General features: G+C 38.6%; 1 protein-coding gene across 8 annotated transcripts in view; it reads right to left on the bottom strand.

Annotated features, from left to right (window-relative positions):
* FRYL (FRY like transcription coactivator) overlaps positions 1-15,868 on the bottom strand; it is a 287,021-nt gene that overhangs the window by 261,902 nt on the left and 9,251 nt on the right. For 3 of the 8 annotated variants that reach the window (XM_050790056.1, XM_050790053.1, XM_050790063.1), the window contains exon 1: positions 7,794-14,737. The exons of 4 other annotated variants lie outside the window; for them this stretch is intronic. The gene's annotated coding sequence lies outside the window, so the exon portion shown is untranslated. Of the gene's footprint in view, positions 1-7,793; positions 14,738-15,868 lie in introns of those variants that run through there. One more of the 8 variants, XM_050790057.1, reaches the window with a different exon arrangement.

The following is a 15,868-nucleotide window of genomic DNA, read 5'->3' as shown; positions in this document are numbered from 1 at the left end:
CAGTATAAAAGGTACAACTGAGATAAGTTACGGGGGAAGATGGAGAAAAGAAGGATTTCAATTTGAGTCCCGTCACAAGACTAGGAATCTTCTCTGAACATACTCTAGGTGACTCATTTTTTAACTGTTGTTATTGCAATATAATTCATATACCATAAAATTCACCAATTTAATCATCATTTTAATTGGGGGTTTTAATTGGGCTATTCATCTTTTTATTACTGAGTTGTAGAGTTTTCTAGGTACAAGTCCCTTATTAGACACGATTTGCAAATATTTTCTCCCATTTTCACTTTGTTGATAGTCTCCCTTTGAAACACAAAAGTTTTTAATTCTGATGAAATCCAATTTATGTCTAATATTTAATCCTTTGTTGTCTGTGCTTTTGGTGTCTTAAGAAAGCTTTGCCTAACCCAAAGTCACCAAGATTTGCTCATATTTTCTAAGAACTTTATAATTTTAGCTTTCTCATTTAGGTCAATGATCCATTTTGTTAATTTTTATGTATGGTATGAGAAAAGAACCCAAATTCATTCTTTTGCATGTGGAAATCCAGTTGTCTCAGCATCGTTGGCTGAACAGATCACCCTTTTCCCCCACTGAATTGTCTTGGTGCCCTTGTCCGAAAAAAAATTCTTAATTAAAAAAATTCAAGGAACCATAAATGTAAAGACTTATTTGTAAACTCTCAATGCTATTTAATTAATCTATATGTATTGACACTTTTTAAAAACGAAGGTAAAATCCACTAACCATCTTAAAGTGTGCAATTGAGTGGCATTAAGTACATGCATTTTACAACCAACAACTCTCTCTTTCCAAAACATTTTCATCACCCCAAAAGGAAACCCCATATGCATACTAAGCAGTCATCATTCTTCCTTGTTGCTGGTAACCACACCACAAATTTGTGTCTCTATGGATTTACCTGCTCTGGATACTTCATATGAATGGCATCATACAATATGTGATTTTTTTTTTTTTTAAGGTTCATGCACTTTGTAACAGTTAGTACTTCATTTTTATGGCTGAATAATACTCCATCGCATGGATATACCCTATTTCAGTTACTCATTCATCAGCTGATGGACATTGGGTTGTTTCTACATTTTAGCTAACATAAATAAGGGCTGCTATAAACATTCATGTACAAGTGTTTCTTTGAATACCTGTTTTCAATTATCTGGGAGTATATACCTAGGGTAGAATATTTGAGTCATATGATAACTTCACATTTAACCGAGAAACCACCAAACTGTCTTCCACAGCAAGTGCACCACTCTCCATTCCCACAAGCAATGTGTAAGGTTCCAATTTCTCCATATCTTTGCTCACACTTGTTATTTTCTGGGTTTATTTTTATTTCTTTATTCTTTATTTTATTTTACTTTTTTTGAGACGGAGTCTCACTCTGTTGCCCAGGCTGGAGTGCAGTGGTGTGACCTTGACTCACTGCAGCCTCCGCCTCAGCCTTCCAAGTCACTGGGACTACAGACGTGAGCCACCAGGCCTTGCTAATTTTTGCATTTTTAGTACAGATGGGGTTTCACCATGTTGGCCAGGCTGATTTCAAACTCCTGAACCTCAGGTGATCCACCCGCCTCGGCCTCCAAAAGTGCTGGGATTATAGGCATGAGCCACTGCCCCTGGCCCTGAATCGTTTTCAATTGTGACAACTGGAACTGAACACAATACCCTGGGTGTAGCATTGTGTACAGAATCATGTACATTGCAGAGTAATGTAAGACTAGCACTCTCCCTCTTCTCAACCTCCTCCTTCTATTAGTCTAGACTATGATTCTGTGAAGCCCTCTGGTAGTCACATTTTATATCCAAATTGAGTTTATTAATTAAAATATTAAAGTTGTTTGTATTCAGTCACATCTCCCTCACTCTTGTAACTGTGCAGTTGGTTTTTTAACCCATATATGAAACTTCACATCCAGCTCCACAGTAAGTTATCCCATTAGCCACGGCTAATTCACTATTCACCCACTATTTCACTCAGAAATACTATTTCCATTCAGTTAACCCTAGAAAATTCATTTCATCCAGAAATTTGATACACATAGCCTCAACATTTTCATTCACATCATTACAAAAAATAGTGAATTTCCACATGCCACTAGAAATTTCTCTCCAGTTGTCACCAATTCATTACTCATTGACTTTTGAGGTATGCCTCAACCAATCACACTTCCACCTAATTGTATGGTCAGCCAGCCAACATTATTCACCTGACATTATCTCCCTTGTCAGAGAGAAACTTTGCAAAATCTCCAGCTGAAATCCAGTTATACTGTATCTTATATGTTCTCCTGACCCACACTCTAATTATCCTCTCTAAAAACAAGGCTAACCTAATTGTCTTTACTTAGGCCATGTGATACTTTTCTTTAAAAATGTAATCAAAGCCAATATTTTTAGCACATAAAGCACAATAACCTTAGATTAGATCATACTAGGCTTCAAAACATACTGTGATTCTTATACCAGCATTAAAATTTAAAAAAACAGTATGTATCACTCAAGGCAACACAAGGAATTATCTCATGCATTCTACTTGAGACTATCAAGACAAATGTGTCAATTTATTGCAACTTAAGTTTATAATTTATTTAAATTCTACGAGTCTTTCCTCAACATCAAAAATTCAATAAAAAAAAAAAAAAAAAAAAAAAGGCCAGGTTTGGTGGCTCATGCCATCAAATCCTAGCACTTTGGGAGGCCAAGGAAGAGAATTGCTTGAGCCCAGGAATTTGAAATCAGCCTGGGCAACACAGGGAGACCTCGTCTCTACAAAAAATGAAAAATTAGCCAGGCCTAGTGGCACATGCCTGTAGTCCCAGCTACTCAGGAGGCCGAGGAGGGAAGAGCTGCTTGAGCCTGGGAGGTCAAGGCTGCAGTGAGCCAACCCTGCACCACCACACTCCAATCTAGGCAACAGAGCAAGACTTTCTCTCAAAAAAAAAAAAAAAAAATTAACTGGTAAACTTTTGTTTCTAATAATGTAGATTTTATTAAAACCAATTTCCATTAATTCCTTTAAGAGCACATTCCTCACTCAATCACTCTCACAACACTGTCAGATATTGTTCCAGTCTAAAATGACCTCTATTTTGCCCTTCCTGTGATACCTACTGTCTCTATCACTCACTCTGACACTAAGCCATCTGATGTTTGGTATTTGTTGCTTGTTAACTGTCTGATAAATTGCTAATTGTCTACAACTGGATCCTTCAGAGAAGTGACTCCTCTCATACTATTCTAACTTCACCACAACCAACATAGTGTTTATTAGAGGACATGCACTCAAATACTTACAGTAGTTTATATCACATATAATAAATCCAATAAAGAATTAAAATTGACAGGAGAAGTAGCTCATGCCTGTAATCCCAGCACTTTGAGAGGCGGAGGTGGGAAGTTTGCTTGAGCTCATTAGTTCAAGACCAGCCTAGGCAACACAGTGAGATCCTGTCTCTAAAAAAAATTTAAAAAGCCCCCAGGTGTGGTGGCACACACCTGTAGTCTAAGCTACTTGGGAAGCTGAAGTGGGAGGACTGCTCAGGCACAGGAGGTTGAGGCTACAGTGAGCCATAATTGCGCCACTGCACTCCAGCCTGGGCTGCGGAGTGAGACTCTAAGGTAAAAATCATCTGATATCTCTGAAGACATTTAAGGTTGTCTGGTTCACCTGGGTGACTGTAGTGTGGTGACTAATAGGGAAAGCAGACTCAAGCAGAGGACTCCCCAAGACAAGGCAGCTCTGTGCATATTTCAAGGTAGTGGGAAAGAAAAAGAAACAGAAAAGAACTGAAAATGAGAGGTGAAGAAAAATGTAAAAGAAACAGCCTTCTGGGGTTCAAGTGAAAAGAAAATGGACACCTTTTTCTCTGAAAAAGGGAAACTAGATGTGTTGTAGTAGACAAGGGTTAAGGTTAGCAGGTTGTTAAGAAATAAAATGTTTATTTAGCTACCAATATGTATGTCGTAGGCACTATACCAGTTTCCCATTGCTGCTGTAACAAATTACTACAAATGTAGTGGCTTTAAACAGCACACATATATTATCTTACAGTTCTGGAGGTCGGAAGTTCAAAACAGGTCTCACAGCTAAATTCAAGATGTCAGCTAAGAATCCATTTTCTTGGCTTTAGAAGTTTAGAGGCCGCCCCACTTCCTTGACTCAGGGATGGCTGGCTCATTTTTTAAATTTATTTTTGTAAAATAAGGGCTCGCTGTGTTGCCCAGGCTGGTCTCAAACTCCTGGGCTCAAGTGATCTTCCCGCCTCGGCCTCCCAAAGTGCTGGGATTCCAGGTGTGAGCATCCCGCGTCTCGTCTTGCTGGTTCTGACTCTTCTGCTTCCACTTTTCAGGACCCCTGTGATGACATTACGCCCAGCCAGTAATCCAGACTAACCCCCCTATTACAAGGTCAGCTGATGAGCAACTTTAATTTCATATAGTGCCTTCATTCCTTTTGCCATGGAACATAACAAGCACAGGTTCCAGGGAGTAGGGTGTGGACATCTTTGGAGGGTTCTTATTCTGCCTAGCACAAGCACTATGTTATGTGCATCCTTTACATCTTATTTGATCCTCATAACTCTAAAGGAAATTTTTTTCTCATTTTATACATGTAGAATCTAAGGCTACCCATGTTATTTTTGGACACTTTAAATAACTTGACCTGAAGTACAATAGAATCAAGATTCAGAGACTGCACCCTTCATCAGTCTATTTCTGAAGCCCTCACTTTTTTTTTTTTTTTTTTTTTTTGAGACAGAATCTCACTCTGTGGCCCAGGCTGGAGTGCAGTAGTGCAATCTCAGCTCACTGCAACCCTTTGCCTCCTGGGTTCAAGAGATTCTCGTGCCTCAACCTCCCAAGTATGGCATGTGTATTAATTTTCACTTTACATTCTAATTGTTCTTTGCTATTATATAGAAATAAATTCATTTTACATTGATTTTATAATCCTGTGACCTTGCTAAATTCATTTATTCTAATCATTTTTTCTAGATTCTGAAGAATTTATTTTAGGGTTGTCTATACACACTATTACATCATCTGCAAATAAAGAGTTTTACTTCTTCTTTTCCAGTTCACATGCCTTGTATTTTTTTGTTTTGTTTTGTTTGTTTGTTTTTCTTGCCTTATTTGCAAGCACTAGAACCTCCAGGGCAATGTTGAATACTTTTAGAATAACCTTGTCTTACTCTTGACCTTAGGGGAAAATGTTGTCATTCATCATTAAGTATGATGTTAACTGCAGATTTGTTTGTTTATTTATTTATTTAGAGACAGACTCTTGCTCTGTCGCCCAGGCTGGAGTGCAATGGTGCCATCTCAGCTCACTGCAACCTCCACCTCCTGGATTCAAGTGATTCTTACGCCTCAGCCTCTCAAGTAGCTGGGACTACAGTCGTGCTGGGACTGATTACAGGCGCGAATCACCGCCCCCGGCCACCCCAGCCACCCTCACTACTCTCTATTATTACTGTGTGTGTGTGTGTGTGTGTGTGTGTCTGTCTAAGAGAAAATAAAAATATACAAAAAGGATCTTCTTGCTTTCTACTTCAACCAAAACCACTTTCTCCTTCTGTCTCCTGATATTTGAGATCTCTGTGCATAATTTTCTTTGAAAGAAAAATTTTACATTTCTACTTTTCACCATGCTATATTCCATGTAGGCTTTGGTGAATGAGAAGAGGCCATAAGTTAGGAAACGAGTGTAAAATTATATGAAAAGGTGACACAGATGTGACTATCCAACATATTTATATAAAATTGTGGGTGTATAATGGTGTTATATCAATGATTGATTATAATTGGTCCCACAAGATTATAATGAAGCTGAAAACTTCCAAAAGCCTAGTGACACTGTAGCCATAGTAACACTGAAGGGCAATGCACTACTCATGTGTCTGAGATGATGCTGATATAAACAAACCTCTGTATTGCCAGTCATATAAAAGTGTACAGTAATATCCTAGGCCCTCATATTCACTTCACCATCACTGACTCACCCAGAACAACTTCTAGTCCTGTAAACTCCATTCATAAGTGCCCTATGTAGGTTTTTCAATCTTTTATGCCCTATGTTTACTGTACTTTTCTTTGTTTAGATACAAGAAAGTATCTAAACATAGAAAAGTATTTAAACAAGTATCTAAACATAGAAATACTTATTTGTTACAATTGCCTACAGTGTTCAGTACAGTAACATGTCGTAAAGGTTTGTAGCCTAGGAGCAAGAGACTATATCATACAGCCTAGATGTGTAGCAAACTGTACCATCTTGGTTTTGAGTAAGTACATTCTATGATGTTCGCACAATGATAGAAATCACTAAGGACACCTTTCTCAGAATGTATGCCCATTGTTAGGCGTATGGCTACATCTCTGCCCAAAGTGATGACAGGCGGTGGGGCCTGAGGGAAGTAATTAGGTTATGAGGGTAGAGCCCTCATGAATAGGATCAGTGCCCAAATCAGGAGAGGCAAGAGAGCTCACTAGCTCTGTTTCCACCAAGTGAGGATGCACAGAGAAGTCCAAAGTCTGCAACCTGGAGGAGGGTCCTCACCAGCATCCAACCATGCTGGCATGCAGATCTCAGACTCCCAGCTGCCAGAACTATGAGAAATTAATTTCTATTGTTTATGAACCATCCAGTCTATGGGATTTCGTTACTGCAGCCAGAACTGACAAAGACATTCCCCAAAGTTTAATATATTGCCCTCAAGATTACAAACATTTTAACATATCTTGACACATTGAGCCTATTGTTTTGCAGGATCCCATCAACCACATGTGAATGTATTAACATCCTTCTTAAAAAATGATTACTAGGGTAATATAACTGACTTCCAAGTGTCCCTTCTCCTCTAATAATGAACTCTTGTGTTGCTTCTTGGCCCATTCCTAAACACTTGGGTAACAATAAATTATACTTTTAATGTTCCTAAGGAAAGGTTACAGACACAGGATGGAAATCAGGGAGAGGGTATGTGACAGATGGCAGAAGCTTTGGTGTTGAAGTGATTTGGCAAATGTCTTTGATGTAACTTATGCCTCTAGAGGAGCCATTTTTAATCTTTCCTGTGTCCTGGGCCCTGCCCTGAGAATCTGATAAAAACCACAAACCTCTCACTGGAAAAATGCACATGAACACACACTAAAATTTTTCATACAACTTATTTTATTGGATTTTAAATTGATCACCATCACAGACCATATAAAACTAGTCTTTGCAAGAATTTTTGCATGTCTCATTTTTAGTTTTGTGCCAAAAGTTGCTCCATCCAGGAATAAAATCCAAAGTATACAATAAAACAAATCAAGCTTTAATTATTTTCAACAAAAATATACCAAAATAATGATGACTCTGGCTATATGACTTCAGGCACAAAAGCATGGTTCTAGGAAAAGACCCAACCTTTTATACTATTCTCCAGGGAAAGCTAGGAAAAACGCAGGTGTTAAACAGTGACAAGGCTCAGGTCCTAACAGTAAGGAAAGAATTATGTTGACTGAATTTGATGAGTGTTTCCCCAAACAACAACATTTTACATTTGTACATATTTGTTAAAAAAAAAAAAAAAAAAAAAAGATACGGTTTCAGAAATTTTGGATAAATTTAAATACTTGGAGGCCAGGCAAGGTGGCTCATGCCTATAATTCCAAGCGCTTTGAGAGGCTGAGGCAGGAGGATTGCTTGAGGCCAGGAGTTTGAGACCAGGCTGGGCAGCTTACCAAGACTCTGTCTCTACAAAAAATGTAAAACTTACCTGGACATGATGACATGCAACTGCAGTCCCAGCTACTCGGGAGACTGAGGCAGGAAGATCGCTTGATCCCAGGAGTTCCAGGCTGCAGTGAGCTCTGTTCACAACCGCTGTACTCCAGCCTGGGTGACAGAGTGAGACCTTGTCTCTTAAAAAAAAAAACTTGGAAAAAAAATCATACCAGATCTATGTTCCTAACACTTAATCATTCAAAATGTATTAAATTCAAAGTGGAGTACATGTACCCCTTAAAAGTAAGATGATCAAGGCAATGAGTAAAAAGAAAATCCTAGAAGATTACATGTATTTGTTATGTTAAAGTTAAAATTTGAGCTTTACTAAGGCCATATATGACAAGCTCACAGCTAAGGTCATACTAAACACTGAAAAGCTTAAAGGTTTTCCTCTAAGATCAGCCAAGAAAAGGGTACCCACTCTTACTACTTCCATTTGACACGTACTAGAAGTCCATATAGGAAAGGCTGAAGTAAAACTGTATGTTTTTAAATTATATAATCTTATATATAGGAAACCCTAAAGATTCCACCAAAAAAAATTAAACTAACAAATGAATTCAGGCTGGACTTTGTGGCTCACACCTGTAATCCCAGCACTTTGCGAGTATGAGGCGGGTGGCTCACGTGAGGTGAGGCGTTCCAGATCGCCCTGGCCAATATGGTGAAACCCCGTCTCCACTAAAAATATAAAAATTAAGCTCAGCATGGTGGCAGGTGCCTGTAATCCCAGCTACTCAGGAGGCTGAAGCAGGCGAATAACTTGAACCCAGGAAGTGGAGGTTACAGTGAGCTGAGATTGTGCCACTTAACTCCAGCCTGGGCGACAGAGCAAGATTCCATCTCAAAAATAAATAAACAAACAAACAAACAAATAAATAAAATAAAATAAATTCAGTTAAGTTGCAGGATACAAAATCAACAAACACAAATTAATTGAAGCCAGGCACAGTGGCTCACACCTGTAATCCAAGGACTTTAGGAGGTCAAGGCAGGAGGATCGCTTGAATCCAGGAATTCAAGACCAGCCTGTACAACAAAGTGAGACCTTATCTCTACAAAAAATCAAAAGGTTAGCCGGGTATGATGGTGTGTGCCTATAGTCCCAGCTACATGAGAGGCTGACACAGGAGGATCACTTGAGCCCAGGAGGTCAAGGCTCCGGTGAGCCATGATCATGCCACTGTGCTACAGTCTGAACAACAGAGTGAGACCCTGTTTCAAAAAATATATATAGAAAAAAAATTAACTGCATTTCTATACATTAACAATGAACTATCTGTAAAAGAAAACAATCCTGTTTACAACATCAAAAAGAATAAAATACTTAGGAATAAATTTAAACAAGGAAGGGATAGAGATGTACATGAAAGAAATTGAAGATGACACAAATACACAGAAAAATATCCCATGTTAATGAATTGAAAGAATATTATTTTGTAAAAATGTCCATACTACTAAAAGCAATCTATAGATTTGGGGTAATCCCTATTAAAATTCCAATGGCATTTTTCACAGAAATAGGAAAAACAATTTTTTTTTGTCCCCAGAGCATGATGGAGTCTTGCTCTGTTGCCCAGGCTGGAGTGCAGTGGCACCATCTCGGCTCACTGGAACCTCCACCCCCTGGGTTCAAGCAATTCTCCTGCCTCAGCTTCCCGAATAGCTGGGATTACAGGCGCACACCACCATGCCCGGCTAATTTTTGTATTTTTTAGTAGAGACAGGGTTTCACCATGTTGGCCAAGCTGCTCTTGAACTCCTGACCTCGTGATTCCCCCCACCTCAGCCTCCCAAAGTGCTGGGATTACAGGCGTGAGCCACCATGCTCAGCCAGGAAAAGGAATTCTAAAATTCATATGGAACCACAAAGGGCCCCAAATAGCTAAAGCAATCTTGACCAAAAACAACAAAACTGAAGGTATCACACTTCCTAATTTTGAACCACATTACAAAGCTATAGCAATCAAAGCAGTATGGGATTGGCATAAAAACAGGTAGAGACCAATAGAACAAAATAGCCCAGAAATAAACCCATAAATATACAGTAAACTAATTGTCAACAAAGGTGCCAAAAATATACAAGGGGGAAAGGACAGTCTCCTCAATAATGGTTCGGGGAAACTGGATAGTTACATGCAGAAGAATGAAATTGGATCCTTATGTTATACATACACATATATCAATTCAAAATGGATTAAAGACTTAAACATAAGACCTGAAACCATAAAACTACTAGAAAAAGCATAGCGGGGAAGCTCCATGACACTGGTCTTGGCAATGATTTCTTTCTTTTTTTTTGTTGGATTTGACACCAAAAACAAAGGCAACAAAGCAAAACAAGTGGGACTATGTCAAACTAACAAGTTTCTGCACAACTAAGGAAACAACAAAATGAAAAGACCCCAAAATGGGAGAAAATATTTACAAACCATATATCCAAACAGAGGTTAATTTTTCGGAATATATAAGGAATTCATACAACTCAATAACAACAGTAAAAAAGCCCAATTTAAAAATGGGCAAGGTACAGAATAGGTATTTTTCCAAAGGAAGACATACAAAAACCACAATGAGGTATCTCACATCCAGAATGGCTACTATCAAAAAGACAAACTATAACAAGTGTTGGTGAGGATGTGGAGAAAAGGGAACACTTGCATACGTTGGTGGGAATGTAAATTCACACAGTCATCTTGGAAAACAGTGTGGAGGTTCCTCAAAAAATTAAAAATATAATTGCCAAATGATCCAGCAATTCCACTACTGTGTATATATCCAAAGTAAATAATATCACAATCTCAGAGAATTATCTGTACCACCATGTTCATTGTGGCATTATTCACAATAGCCATAACGTGCTGTTGTGAGTTTGGTTTGTGAGGAACTATACACAATGGCTACAATCTCTGTTCCCTGAGAAGCTGCAGGGGCTAGTCAGAGTCCACACTCCTGAGACTTTTACCTTTCTTCAGGACACAAATAAAAGAGATCAGATGATGACAGCTATTTCCTTAACAGCCAGGCTGTTAAAGAAAAAATCAGTGACTTTTGGGGACATGCCGGTATACTTCACTAAGTAGAATGGGCAAGCCTGTTGCCTACTCAGAGGACCTTGTACAGGGATGTGATGCAGGAGGGCTTTGAGGCTGTTGGCCTTCCCAACATCACCCACCTCCAACCAGCTCCGATATCTCAGCTAGAGCAAGGCAAAGAGCCATGGTCCACGCAGCCACAGGGGGCCTTGAATAGGAGGAACCGAGAACAGGCTCACAGGATGCATCTCAAAAACCAAGAAGATTTACCTACTCAACTGAAACAATATCACATACAATACAATTTAAATTCCTCAAAATCATCAGTGCTAGGAAGTTAGAACAAAGGCTTCACTCTTTTTTCTTTTTTTTGTCAAGACATTCACCAAGTAGTACAAAGGCTTAATTCTTTACCTTTAAATACCAGTTTTCAAAGTAAGGAGTTGATTTAAGAGTCACCTTAAATGATGTCAAATGAGCATTTTCTTCTGTAGATTCATGGATTTCCATAGATTTAATGTTTTTCAATTAATTAAAATTATGTATCTGGATGTTAAAAAAAGATCAATGGATAAAGAAATCATAATATATATCTATCTATTATATATATAATATATTTTATATATATCTCCACTGTATTAATCTGTTCTCACACTGCTAGAAGACATACCTGAGACTGGGTAATTTACAGAGAAGAGAGATTTAAGGCTCGTAATTCTGCGAGCTGTACAGGTTTCTGCTTCCAGGTAAACCTTAGGAAACTTACAATCACGGCAGAAGGTGAAGAGGAAGGACGCACAGCCTTCACATGGCCAGCAGCAGAGAGAGAGGGAAGGGGGATGTGCTACACACTTTCAAATGACGACAGCCAGATCTTCTGAGAACTCACTCACTATCATAAGAAGAACAAAGGGGAAATCCGACCCCACGATCCAATCACCTCAAACCAAGTCCCTCCCCCAACACTAGGGATTACAATGCGACATGAGATTTGGGTGGGGACACAGAGCCAAACCATATCATGCACACACACACAACAGATTATTATTCAGCCTTAAAAAAGAAGAACATCTTGCCATTCGCAACAACATGGATGAACCTGGAGGACATTATGCTAAGTAAAATAAATCAAACACAAAAAGACAAATACTGCATGATCTCACTAATACATGGAATCTAAAATTTAAAAAGCCAAACTCAGAGTAACAGAGTAGAATGGTGTTGCCGGAACCGGTGGGTGGGAGAAAGGGGGAAATATTTGTGAACGGGTACAAACTTTCCGTTTATAAGATGAGCAAGTTTTGAAAACCTAATGGACAGCATGGGTTTTCTCATCTTGGGTGATGGGAAGCAGTGTGGTAGTGGTGGCAGCAGTAGAGGCTTCTTCACCCAACTTCCTAATCCTGGATTGCAACTACGGGTCCATTCTCCAGTCTCTAGAGTATCCAGAGGCAAGGACAGCAACAGCACAAGCTCCAGATTCCAGCACCGCCCCAGCGGTGCCTTCAGAGCTCTCCTTGTGGGTAACCTCTGATTGATTTGGAGTCAAATGTGGCAGTCCACCTTAAAACCTGCTGCTTGGCCCTTCTAATAATTCAGTAAGCACCTAATACCTTGCATTAAACCTCTTCTAGCTTAAAATACTCAGGGGGGTTTATTTTCCTGACAATGAATACAGTACATAAATGTTTCCTAAAGGAAAGGTGGCAGCTGCACACCCTGAGGGATGGCTTGTGATGTCCTCTCATTCGTTCCCTTCTGGTATACTGCAACACATTGCAGCTTACGGGTGCCCAACTAAGTAGATTTGCAGATCTCATTTGAATTATCACAGCACTTACAAACGGACAAATGGATCCTTAAAAGATTTTTACAAAGAAGGACATATTATGCATATTATTAATACATCAAAAATAAAGAAAAAAATGCAAGCAGAACGAAAACGGCAGAGCTGGCAATTGCTCTGTTACCAATATTAGTGCTTTATCAAAAATTATAAGGTAAAAAAGTGATTATTTTGTAAAACATAAAACTTTCAGAAGAAAACAGGCGAAAATCTTCAGGACCTAGGACTGGCTGAAGAGTCCATAGACTTGACACAAAAAGTACAATTCGGTCAGTTGTAGTAGCTCACATCTGTAATCCAAGCACTTCGGGAGGCCGAGGCAGGCAGATTACAAGGTCAGGAGTTCGAGACTAGCCTGACCAACATGGTGAAACACTGTTTCTACTAAAAATACAAAAATTAGCCGGGTGTGGTGGCAGGCGCCTGTAATCCCAGCTACTCAGGAGGCTGAGGCAGGAGAATCACTTGAACCCGGGAGGCGGAGGTTGAACAAATCATTGCACTCCAGCCTGGGCGACACAGTGAGACTCTGTCTCAAAAAAAAAAAAAAAAAAGGTACAATTCGTAAAAGAAAAAAATTGATTAATGCATTACATGGCTCAGCACGGTGGCTCACACCTGTAATCACAACACTTTGGGAGGCTGAGGCAGGAAGACTGCTTGAGGCCAGGAGTTCAAGACCAGCCTGGACAACACAGCGAGGCCCTGTCTCTACCAAAAACAAAAACAAAATTAGCTGGGCATGGTGGTGGTGCAGGCCTGTAGTCTCAGCTACTCTGGAGGTTGAGGTGGGAAGATCACTTGACAGGACGTAGAGGCTGCAGTGAACCATGATTGTACCACTGCAGTCCAGCCTGAGTAACGGAGTTAGACCCTGTTTCAAAAAAAATAAGTAACAGATGACTATATGAAAATGCAAAAGTTTTGTTCTGTGAAAGATCTATTAAGAGGATAAAAAGACAAGTTTCAGATGCAGAGAAAATGTTTACACACCACATAACTGGCAAAGAACTTCTACCTAGAATATATAAAGAATCCTCAAAACTCTACACTAAAAAACAATCCCATTTGCCCCTTAGGGAAACAGTTAATTTAGGGAAAGGCATATTAAAACCACAATATTATCACTACAATACTATTAGAACCGTTAAAATATAAAATAATGATAATATGAAATGCTGGAAAGGATATAGAGAAACTTTAATACGAAATGTAACTTTCCATTTATTGCTGGTGAAAACATATAGCCACTTTGGAAAATAGTCTGGCAGTTTCTTACATAACTAAACATACACTTACAATATGACCCAGCAATTGCACTCTTGGTCATTCATCCCAGACAAATGAAAACCTAAAAACTGTACATAAATATTCCCAGCAGCTTTGTAGTTAACGGCCAAAACCTGGAAATAGCTCTTATGTTCTTCAGCAGGTGAAGAGTTAAACTATGTACTGTGCTACCTTCATACAATAAATACTACTCAGCAATAAGAAGAAATGAGCTATTGCGTGAGATAGGTTGGGTGGTTTTCTAGGACTTTATACTGAGTGAAAAAGTCAATCGCAAAAGGTTACATACAGTATGATTCCATTTATGAGACATTCTCAAAATGATAGAGTAAAAAGAAAATTAGTGGCTGCCAGTAAATAGGGAAAAGGAGGTAGGAGGGAACCTTGCGCTTCATGAGGGAGTTTCTTGGCAGTGGTGGTTCTATATCTTGACTGTGGTGATGGCAGTGATACAAATCTACCTGTACATACGCATCTAAAGGCATCTACAAAAATTTTATCAAATTGCACAGAACTGTACACACGCATATACATATAAGTGAGCGCATTAAAAACATGAAATCTGAATATTAACAATATTGTATCAGTTTCCTAGTCTAAGGTTATTAATATGGTATCTTACGTAAGATGTTACAACTGGGAGAAGCTGAATTAAGGTGACACAGGACTCCCTGTACTATTCTCACAACTTCCCATGAGTTGATAAATACTTCAGATAAAAAAAAAAATTTTTTTAAGTGGTGACATTCAATCACATTTTTCTTATTTTACAAATTACTAATATTTTAAGTGGGATCAAAAACATGGAACTAATACATTTTAAATTATTCAAAAATGTTTTTCATCCTTATCACATTGTTTTTTTGTTAATGTCTTTTTTTTTTTGAGATGGAATTTTGCTCTTGTTGCCCAGGCTGGAGTGCAATGGTGCAATCTCAGCTGACCGCAACCTCCACCTCCCAGGTTCAAGCAATTCTCCTGCCTCAGCCTCCTGAGTAGCTGGGATTACAGGCATGTGCTACCACATCTGGCTAATTTTGTATTTTTAGTAGAGACAGGGTTTCTCCACGTTGGTCGGGCTGGTCTCGAACTCCCAACCTCAGGTGATCTGCCCGCCTTGGCCTCCCAAAGTGCTGGAATTACAGGTGTGAGACACCACGCCCGGGTTAATGTCTTATTATGAGCATAATTTATAGTATCTAGTTTACAATAAATAAGTATACACATACTGGGAATGAAGACTCAATTTTTTATACTGCCGAAATAAAATTTTTGCAGACCTCTGTTACAGAGGCTACAAAATTCCAAACTACTATCCATTCCTTAAAATTTTTACTTGGGGAAGAACATTAAAACAGGAAAAATGTTAGAACAAGAAAAATACTAAGAATCAAAAGCACAATTATTTTTTTTTGTTCGTTTTTTGTTATTTCCTTTCAAATCTACATCTGCAGAAAAAAAACAATTCTAAACAAGTCACAACCTCATTCTCATCTATAAAATGCAGAAATTCTACTGTATGATTCCTAAGGACATTCTAGCTCCAAAAACATTAACTCTAAGGCAGGAAAAAGTGAAACAATGAAAAAATGCATGACAAACTATAACTAGTATTTATTGAAAGTATATTAAGGGCTCAGAAGTGTCAGGAATATTACATACAAAACATGGCCTAAATTCTATCAACACAAATACAGAAAAAGGCATCTATAAAGATAATTTTACCTCAAAGAAAACAGATTAAGATCCAGTTTAAATAAAAATATTTAAGTAATAGACACATCTGGCTATTTTACATGCAATCTCATAGTGCTTTAAGACTTTTAATTTCTGCTTTTTGAATTATATTGTAACAAACAATATACCAGTACATCTAAGTATCCTGGTATACAC

Source organism: Macaca thibetana, chromosome 5 (assembly GCF_024542745.1).
Source record: "Macaca thibetana thibetana isolate TM-01 chromosome 5, ASM2454274v1, whole genome shotgun sequence".
Taxonomy (NCBI): Eukaryota; Metazoa; Chordata; class Mammalia; order Primates; family Cercopithecidae; genus Macaca; species Macaca thibetana.
Note: the sequence above shows the minus strand (reverse complement) of the source record. Positions and strands in the feature narration are given on the sequence as shown.